At 44.9% G+C, this 10,844-nt stretch overlaps 1 pseudogene; it reads right to left on the reverse strand.

The window, feature by feature from the left end:
* Positions 1-8,736: 8,736 nt before the first annotated feature.
* Positions 8,737-10,139, reverse strand: LOC143236498 (putative beta-eliminating lyase pseudogene; annotated as a pseudogene).
* Positions 10,140-10,844: the final 705 nt, after the last annotated feature.

Below are 10,844 nucleotides of genomic sequence, written 5' to 3' on the forward strand. Positions count from 1 at the left end.
CAAATACATGCAAGAGAGAAAACAAAACAAAACATGAAGTGAGAGTGAAGGCAGGGCAGCTCGGAAGCCGATCTCCACCCGACCCCCCACCAACGCACAAAGGGGCGAGACGTCCGGCCGCCAGAGTTGGTAAAACGTCCCGGAACCCAGGCGCTGATAGCCCACCTCAAGGTGGAGTAACAGCCTATATCTGGCCTTTCTCAGTATCGAAAAGTACGACACCGGAGCCTGCTTAAAGACCAAGTTCTTCCGAGCAAGCCTGATAAGGTACTTAAAGATGGTTAAGGTATACTGAAAGGAAAAGGACAGGTGGCTGGGAACAGGGACCAGTACATGGTACAGTATGGTCTCCGACGAGAGCGGCGGGACCCGGTAAAGGCGAGCAACCCCTTTCCAGATCTCCGCCAACTTCGGACAGAGGACCATCCTGTGCAAGACAGAATCCTCCTGGGTGTGACACACCAAACACAACTCAATTGGACAAGAGTTCCACAGGTAGGAACGCTCCCTCACCAGCAGGATGATATGCACAACACGCCAGTTGAAAGCCTGGAGGTAGCTATTAACATAGTGCAGCGCAACGCGGCCCCAAACAACGTCCCACAGCAAAGCAGGGTGGTGACGCTCGATCCTGTGGGTTCATTCGGGGACCAGCAGGTGGTAGAGGGAACGGGAGTCCGTTGGTACATCAGCAGACACGGAACGACACTGCCGGAACGCCTTAGCATCGTCGACGTACCAAGAAGGAGGGTCAAAACACATAGGTATCTGCAGGCCTAAAGAAAGACCAAAGAGCCTATGCCCCGTGCCAACCAAGAAACTCGCGAGGTGCCAACAGGGGTGACCCTCCAAAGACAGACAGGGAAAGGTCATAGACAGTAAAAGGAAAAGACACTGGATCCAGACACATGGGATGCCCTGACCACCCCTGTGAGGCGGCAGCATCAAGGAGAGTCGAGACACTGCCTCAGTCTTGCCACCCCACAGGAAGAGCATAGACATGGCACTCGATGGCTCGAGCAGTGCAGCCATCTAGAGGAACGACAGCCCCCAGGTACCAAACCAAGGGGAGAATCCTTCTCCTCACCACCTGTGCCCTGTCAAACAGTAGCGGTAATCGTGCACGGCCGAACCAACACGCTGAACCACCTCTCCCAAGCAACCCAAGGGCCCGCGAAAAAACGAACACCGAAGCAGGTGATCGGGGAGAGGGTCCAATCCAGACCAAACGGAGAGTTGGCAGACAAGGCCCATTTGCCAAAGCCCTGTGCAAGAGACTTGGAAGTATGCAGCTGGGCGGCACTCACCCGAGAGTAACGATGGACGATGGCCAGCACTGAACATAAGAATGAGAGGTTCTCGAGGAACTGGTTCACATTGTCTGCGTGTGAGACATACGTCGCGCACGAACCCTGCAGTATCTGGAGGCCACGCACCGAGACCAAGTGGTACAGACGAAAGAGCAGGCACTCGATAAGCAACACATAAAGCATTGTGGACAGCGGGCAGCACTCAGGAACCCCCAGGGAAAGAAAGATGTTAGGTACCCATTGACCAAGAGCCTCCTCGAAGCAGTCGCATATAAGGCTTGCATATAGCTTACAAAAAGTGGAGAGAGGCCACATCTCTTCAGAACGAACCACAGAATCCCATGGTGAACTCGATCGAAAGCCTTGCTCTGATCGAGGGACACAAAGACTGCAGGGATATCCCAATCCATGATGTAATGGAACAGGTCCCTGAGAAGCACCAGATTTTGTTGGATACTTCTGCCCTGCATGCCACAAGTCAGAGTGCAGCAGACCAAGAAAGGCATGACTGCACCCAAATGGGCACACAGGATCTTAGAAATGATCTTTGCATCCACGTTCAGAAGAGAAATGGGGCAGCATAAGGAAAGATCTTCAGACTGGCTGGGATCCTTACAGATAAATGTAATTAGCCCATCCAGCGTTCACGATGGCAGAGACCCCACAGCCAGACAGTCGTTAAAAACTCGGACGAATGAGGGTCCGATGACATGCCACACGTCGCTGTAAAATTTCACCGGCAGTCCATCCGGCCCAGGACACTTACCAAGCGGCATGGACCGAATGGCTGACCAACACTCACACAAAGAGACTGGTTGCACCAGCTGTTCGAGGGAGGGCAAAACTGAGTAATGTCATCCCACAACCTCTCGTCCACGGGCGAGGCCGGAAACAAACGGCGATAGTAGCCGAGGCATGCATTCAGAATGTCGGAGATGTCGGGTCTTAGCCATCTCCCGTGCCTTGTACAGTGGGACCCTGGGGGCATTTCGAGGAGCGACTCAATCAGACTAGAGATGCTCGCCGCACGGAACAGCTTGGAATAATCCAAATCTATATCCCTACGTCTACGTAGTGTTTCAATGCTCGAGAGAACCCAGAGATCCATCAGTTTGCCACGAAGCAAGGCAACCAAGATGTCCTGCTTGCCCCACAAGGCCAGGCTGCGGGCCCGCGAAAGCCGCATGCCAGCTTGCCTCAGCAAGGAGGCACAGGCCTCCTTAAGACCCGTCCACCAAGACCTAGTGACAGACTCGATGGAACAGAGTCCCCGAACAAGGGCAAGCAAAACGTCTCCAACCCCATCCTCGGCAAGGAGGGAGACGTTGAGCCTACACACACCGGGGCCCCGATAAACGGGGACAAAATCCCGAAATGTGCTGAGAAACGCCCGATGTTCAGACACTGAAAACGAGACATCCCAACCTGATGAACAGCAGCCCCACCGAGGCTCTGCCGTAGGCCAGGTGTCACATAGAACTGTTCGAGGCGACAAAAAACGCCCTGATCAGTCCAGGTAGCCATAAAAGCAGATTCATACAGTACACGCCAGATATCGGAAAAATCGAAATCCGACAGCACCGCACGCAGAGATCTCGTACATTGATCACCATAAAGAGAATCACCCCAATCTTGTCGAGGTGAGGATCCAAATCACAGTTGAAGTTGTCCACAAGGACGATATCGGCCTGTGTAACTATGAACCTGTCCAAGCCCGAGAAGAAGGCATCCCGCTCCCTGGTCTGGACAGGTGCATAGACATTGACAAGCCGAATCTTACGACCCCCAGTGACAACATCAGCGTACACCACCCGCCCCTCAGCATTGCTATGCGATGCAACGATGGTCCCAAGAAAATGCGGGTAGAAAAGGATCCTCACCCTCACAAACGTTCAACCAAACGATCAGAGGGCACGGAAAGGGTAACGAGAAGAAAACGAAAAATGGTCCCTTCGAGAGGCAAAATGGGTCTCCTGCAAAAAAATCGCGTCAACTGCAAAGCGGTTGAACAGGAAGAATGTGTAGTATTGCTTAGCAACGCTAAGCATCCCCCCGGATGTTGAGCGTAAGGCAGGAAAAACCCATCAACCAATCAGAGGGGAGGGCTCAGTGATGCTGCTGCTTCGACAAAGTTGGCGGAAGCAGGGGAGCGTGCGGCCTCTTGAGGCCACCGACCCCACCCACTCCTCGCAGCAGTGGCCACCGACATCCGACCACTGCCGCTGCACGCGAGGGACATCCAGATCAAAGTCTGGCAACAGAACGGGGCTGCAAGGCCCCCACACTTCCCCACTGTCTTCACTCAAACTGGAGAGACAGGGAAGGCCGGGGAAGTCCAACACTCTCATGAACGAGCTTGTTGACGGCAGCTCGTCTAGCGTCGGGTCTTCACGTAAGGGGAAGGGGCCAGAACAACCAACATCCCCAGAGCCAGTACCGAGGGTCCCTCAGAACCCCCAGCCTCAGCATCACCAGCACGTGAAGACTGAGGCTCTACGGAGTCACCGACCTCCCCCACAGACCCAACCCAAACACGGGTGCAGAAGTCTCCTCAGAGGGACCCTCTCCAACACTTACAGGGGTGGTTGGATCGTGGGCGCCCACACAGCCTCCAACCCCCACATCACCCGACAGGGAGGCCAGAACCACCACGGAAACGGGCGATGCCTCAGGGCTACCTGGGCTATCCTGAACCACCACAGGGGCCCCATCAAAACCCGGGCCCGAAAAATGGGCCGAAGCCTCTTCAGAGGCCCCCTGTACCCGAACCGCACCCAAAGTGCCACCCTCACTCCCAGAGAACATGGCCTCCACGAACTGGGTGGGCAAGACGCGATCCTCTTCAGGGGACTGCGACACACCCTCCACGGACGCCACAGCCACCGGAAGAGGCGCCCCCTCGGGGACCCCACCCACAGCTACTGCAGACGACGCAGGAGGAGGAGATGCCGTCCTCTTCGCCCTCGCCTTTTTGGGCAACGCGAGGGCGTGTGGCTATTACCACACACAGTGCACGTAATAGTGCAGGCACTATCCACATGTCCAAATGCCTGACAAGTCCCACACCGCGGGTCTGGCATTCAGCCAGTATGTGGCCTTCGAGGCCACAGTGGTGACACAGTCGGCACATACCCAGGTAATTACACATTACCCGGAACCCTTTCACCACAAGGAAGTTCGGGACCGGCGTCTGCATGTTTATACATACACGCTGGTTCCAAGTGCACACGTTTAGTCGCGATTGTTGCGCCTCGTGTTCTATTTTGCGCCCCGTCCCATACGCCGACCACATGCCCTTGACGACGTCATGGGACATTTCATAAGGGGCCGACCGGAGGGTAATCCACTTTATGTTCTGGCCGGCTGGCTACACTGGCACACCTTGGTCACCCCAGGGAAAGTCCCTCTGGTCCAGGAGGCGTAGCCACGTGACGCCCGCCGCCAAAATGCTGGACGCACTCGGTACTGCTACCCCCGACAGCGGCGTTCACGGCGTCTATAACCGCCGAGTGTAACGAGGCCGCAGGCACAACGAAGCGGATAGACCGCGGCTGAACAGTGTATGACCGTATGGCTGCAGCCATTCCGACCTACACAACACTGTTCACACACACACGAAACAGCGCGGACACTACACAACACACGGCTAAGATTCACAGAGAGAGTCCAACACGATAGAGTACACGGGGAAAAACAAGACAACCACCCATAACGGGCACGGCAAATAACGAGACCACAAAGCACTCGAAGTGGCGCGAGTGAGCACTTTGACGGGCAGGTGCCCACTAAACTAAATGGCTGAGGTTAAAATAGGGCAACCCTCATTTACAATGCTGAGCAACGATCTTCTGATCACTTGCACCTGGTGTGATACATCTGTGTGTGAGTTGAGCCATTTTATGTGGATATAAATGCGAAGGTGTCCTAACTATTTCCTCAGTTCGAATATGGATTTGTGTCATATTACATTTTACAGAAGATCTTGAAAAGTCGTTTCTTCAGTTTTAATTTTTCAGTTACTTTCCTATAATTTCTCAGCATTGTTAAAATTGAGATTAAATATCTATATATTCAGAAATGTTACAAAAATACATAGGCTTTCATAGGGTGTCCTAATTTTTTTCACATGACTGTAGGTATACCTAATAAAGTGGCCGCTGATTGTATATATTGATTCCGTAAACACTGGAATAAAGGGAGTACTGAAATATACGTGAATAGTGGATGGACAGGATTTTGTAAACACATGTGTATTACACACACTTGCACATGCAACGCATATTGGCTAGAATATATATATAATGTATATATAAATACACAAACTAACATGCAGGCTTCATACTTTACTTCAAGTTCTAAATCTGTATATATGATTTTTTCAAACTGTATAGATACATGCTTCTGTATTAAGTGTAAATATAAGACATTGTCTGGTAATGTAATTGAACATATATACAGTTACGACAGAGAGTGTTTGTACCCCTGCACCGTGAGTAGTTTTTTTCCTCATAACTTAAAAAGTATCGCGATTAGGATAATGAAAGTAAAGTATATTATAAATATTATACTAACACACATCAACGTAAATTTTTATGTAAATTGAACGAAAATTAAACTGTTTATGAACGAATAACCAAACATAGGAGGGGCAGAAAGTGTTCGTGCGTCTACTTTAATGGTCAGTTGTGTAGCCTTTCAGGTGAAGTACTTGGCACAATCTCTCCTTATAGCCCTCCATGATCGTTTTACAATATTCGATTAGTATTTTCTTCCATTCTTCTTTGTAGAAGGCCTCCAACTCTTGCAAGTTTTTCGGATGACGCTGATGAACCCTGGTCTTCAACTCATGCCAAACGTTTTCAATTGGGTTGAGATCGGGTGACTGCGATGGCCACTCCAGAACGCTTATATGGTTCTTCTGGAATCAGAATTGCACATATTTTGATGCGTGCTTAGGGTTATTATCGTGCTGGAAGGTCCAACGACGCCCAAGCCGCAAGTTCCGAACATCATTCTTGATATAACTGCCTTATATATCAACGTACTCTTCTTTTTTCATGATTCCGTTGATGCGGTGAAGGCTGCCTACACCAGAAGAGCTGAAGGAACCCCATAGAATGATCATGCCACCTCCATGTTTAACTGTAGGGACGGCTTTCTTTGGAAGATTTCGTTCTCCCTTCTTACGAAAAATATAGCGAACACTATTGTGACCGAAAAGCTCGATTTTAGTCTCGTCTGACCAAAGAATACTTTTTCAATAGGTAAAGGGTTTATCTACATGCTTTCTTGAATACCTCAATCTTGTCTCTAAATGAACAGGCTTTAAATATGGAGTTCTACCAAGACGGCATGCTTTGAACCCAGAAGAGCGTAACATGTTCGTAACTGTAGAGGTGCTTACTTCAACCCCAGTTTCCCTAACCAGTTTTTGTATGTCATTACGTGATAAACGAGGGTTCTTACTAACTTCTCTGAGAACCTTCCTCTTGTTTCTCTATGGAATTTTGGTGGGCTGTCTGGAACAAGGGAGGTTAGCATTTAATTCTGTGAGCTTAATCTTGGCAATTATGCTTTGAACAGTAGATTTCGGCTCAATAAGTTGTGTAGCAATACCGGAAAGATCACGCGAGACTTGTATTTTACAATAATTCGTTTTTTTAAATCACTGGACAGTTGTTTCCTGTTCGCCATGATGACCAAGCAGATAATGACGGAGACGGCGCTAAAATGCCGGAAGTACATTTTTTGCTGGCTAAATTCCAATAATTATGAACCCAGTGTCTAGTTCTGGAATGGTATAATGTAGTTTATTCGTCAAACTAAACAAAATTTTTACGGGAATATCAGTTTTTTCAAACGTTCTGAACTGTAGGAACACTTTCTCCTTCTTTTATTTTTGGGTATTTGTTTATAAACAGTTTATTTGTCGTTTAATTTACATAAAAAATTATGTAGATGTGTATTAGAATCATTTTTATACTATACTTTACTTCTATTAGCCTAATCATGGTACTTTTTAAGTTATGAGCAAAAAACTACTAAGGACGCAGAGGTACGAACACTTTCTGTCGCAACTGAATACATACATAAAATAAAACCATTAATATTTATTATAGCTGTGAGTTTTTTCCTTCCTTCTTCTCTCTGCTGGCCTTAGTAAGGCCGGTTTTATCGCAGCTGACAAATTCTCTCTTACAGTAACTTTCTGCACTTATTAGAAGTTTGAAAACGTGTTAATTAACAGTTGTGAATTGATTATATTAATATTTTTGACAAATTTATGACCCTCTTACGCTATCACAACCTTAAACTATGGCGGGCCGTCGCTATTGTATACTTTATCTCAACTAAATACTGTCTAAATAAAATAGATAGCTGGAAATTTTTTGTCTCTCTTTCCCACATAATCACTATCTTCCACTTGCACGATTCTTGTCACTTTTTATAGTAATCTTCAAGAACTGCTACTCTATTTTGCAAGTGTTTTTGTTCAGTTTCATATGTGAAAAAGCTTGTTTACAGCAGTACGTGCTGCCAAACATGCTGATGTGGATAAATGCGTTTTCTTTCAGATTAGCAAATGTATCAGGCAACGTTTTGTAGAAGTCAAGCAAACTGTTTTCTCGGTAAATAGCACGCAGTTCATCAGATGCCTAGAGATCAGTAAGTTGGAGCTGATATTCTGCTGACAAGTCATCCACTGACACACTGAACAGATCAGCAAAAAGTTTCATCAACTATCTGCATTGGTCAAGGTATTGAAACCGTGAGTTGAAGGATTGAATCAACATAAACTTGTGTGTCAATGTCCTGATTCTTCTGTAGCTGTGACTGAAAAGTGGGAAAGTGCATGAAGTTGCCTGATGCTGTTTGCTGCAACTTTGTCCTGAAAACTAAGACGTTATTTGCAAGCTGACAGACAAGCTGATTTTTGCCTTGCAACTTCAAATTCAGATCATTCAAGTGTTATCTCATGTCGACCAGAAAGGTCAAATCAGCTTGTCATGCTGGATCAGCCATGGAAATCACTTCTGTGTTTTTGTTCTTGCTTTTGAGAAATTCTATCACCTCATCAACCAACTCCCAGTATCTTCTGAGTATCTTCCCTCGACTCATTCAGCTTACTTCACAGTGATACACAAGGTTACCATAATCTGAATCAATTTCTTCAATATTCTTCTATAGTGCTTAATCTTCGCGCAGGCGCAAACTCTTAGCTCGTGAACTCTCTATGTTTGACTTTCCTAATGGACATCGCGGGCCGCTCGGCGACTCGTCGCGGTCCGGACCTTGTGCACCACTAGTATACAGATTGTATAGTGTTGGTGAATTTCACATACTTTATTAGTAACTTTTTATGAGAATTTAAGGCAACATCGTCGGTAATAAAAACTAAATATTAGCTTCTAACGCATTTTCTGCTTCACTGCAACCAACTTTAGAGCAGTGTTCCTTCTGATAACAACTTTTGTAGCTGTGTAGTAAAGTGTCTTAAAATAGGATCTTCCTTTAATATGGTGAAGCCATGAATAATTTCTCTCATTCGGTGAAAATGTTTTCAGAGCAATAGCCACGTAATTCATATGGTCATTTGTATAAACTCGACGAGGAACAGCTAGTCGTAAAAATTCGACTTCTGGATATCGGTTCTCCTTTGTTTCTGGATAACGGTCTGCCATTAAAGTGCCAATCTCAACTCCTCGTATGCCAGCTTCAAGATATAATTCAACAGCCAACGTTTGAGCAATATACTCTTCTTTAGGTACATGTGGTAGAAATTTCTTGGCGTCAATGAAAACAGCATGACCTCCTATTGGTAACTGCAAAGGAATACCATAATCGTGGAGCTTCTTACCCAAGAACGCAACTTGCTTGATTCTGTTTTCCAAATATTCAAACGTTGTTACCTCTTCTAGACCGACAGCCATTGCATTCATATCTCGACCACTCATTCCTCCGTAAATCGTGAAACCTTCAAACATGATAATGAAGTGGGAACATTCATCAAATAAAGATTTCTCTCAGAGTGCAATAAACCCACCAATATTAACAAGCCCGTCTTTTTGCCGCTCATTGTCATACCATCAGCATAAGAAAACATTTCTCGAACAATATCTCGTATGGTTGCGTCTTTATAACTATCTTCACGGGTCTTAATAAAATAAGCATTCTCTGCAAATCGACAGGAATCATATATCACACGCACACCATATTTTTCAGCAATCTTCTTTACTTGGCGTAAATTTTCCATCGACACTGGTTGTCCGCCCAGTGTATTGCAAGTAATCGTTACAACAATCATCGGTACATATTCCTTGGAATACAGAAACATAATTTTCTCTAACTTCTTTAAATCAATGTTACCTTTAAATGGATGTTCGATGGTTGTATTAAAAGCTTCACTAATTGTACAATCAACTGCTTTGCCTTTACGGTATTCAATGTGACCTCTTGTAGTGTCGAAAAAAGAGTTACCTGGCACAAAATCACCTGATTTTACTAGAAGTGAAAACAAAACATTCTCAGCAGCTCGACCCTGGTGAGTTGGTAATACATAATCAAAACCAAATATATTATTGATTACCCGATGTAATACATGAAAAGAATTAGAACCTGCATAACTTTCGTCTCCTAATATCATTGCTGCCCACTGAGTGTCGCTCATTGAGCCAGTTCCACTGTCTGATAGCAAATCAATGAAAACCTGGTCACTCTGAAGGTTAAAAAGATTATAATGAGCTTTCTCTACCCATTTTGTCTTTCTTCTTTTGTATTGTGATAAATGCGTTGAACCATTTTAATTTTATAGTTTTCTGCGAAAGGTGGTTATGAACTTTTATTGGATGTACAATAATTCATTTTATTTGGTGAACCGTATATAGTGAATAGAGAAGTCTATCTCTTTTTTCTTCTTCTTCTTTCAGCCCTGGAATCGAAAACAAAAAGTGATGAATACATATGTATTTTATACTCTCACGTTTTAATATTCAACAGTTTTTTAATATTATAATGAGCTTCCTCTATTCATTTTTGTTTTATTGTACTCTGATAAATGTGTTGAACCATTTTAATTTTATAGTTTCATGAAAAAGTTAGATTTACTTCTGGGCTTTTACAGGCTAAACAACGATTCATTTTATTTGGTTAAGAGTGCAGTGAATAAAGAAGTCTCTTTCAACATTTATTTTGATTCTTAAACAGCAAACACAAAGTGAATAAACCTTAAATCAATATTAGCAATGACTTTAAAACAATAATAACTTATAGAAAGTGTTGTTTATTCATATCGTGTCAAACCAAAATATTAGATTCTCAGTTTACTTGAAAAAACAGTCGGTTAAAAAGGTAAAAACGTTGTTACATATAACTCAGATATTTACAAAACAATCATGATTTAAATAATGTTATAAGTGATCAAGAAACAAAGAAGATAAATTCACTAAAAATAAAGTGGGAGAAGAAACGAATATGTAATTTACTCAGATATATTGTGTTAGAAAGCAGATAACTATATTACCAGTAGTAGTATCC

The sequence above is a fragment of the Tachypleus tridentatus genome, chromosome 13 (assembly GCF_004210375.1).
Source record: "Tachypleus tridentatus isolate NWPU-2018 chromosome 13, ASM421037v1, whole genome shotgun sequence".
NCBI lineage: Eukaryota > Metazoa > Arthropoda > Merostomata > Xiphosura > Limulidae > Tachypleus > Tachypleus tridentatus.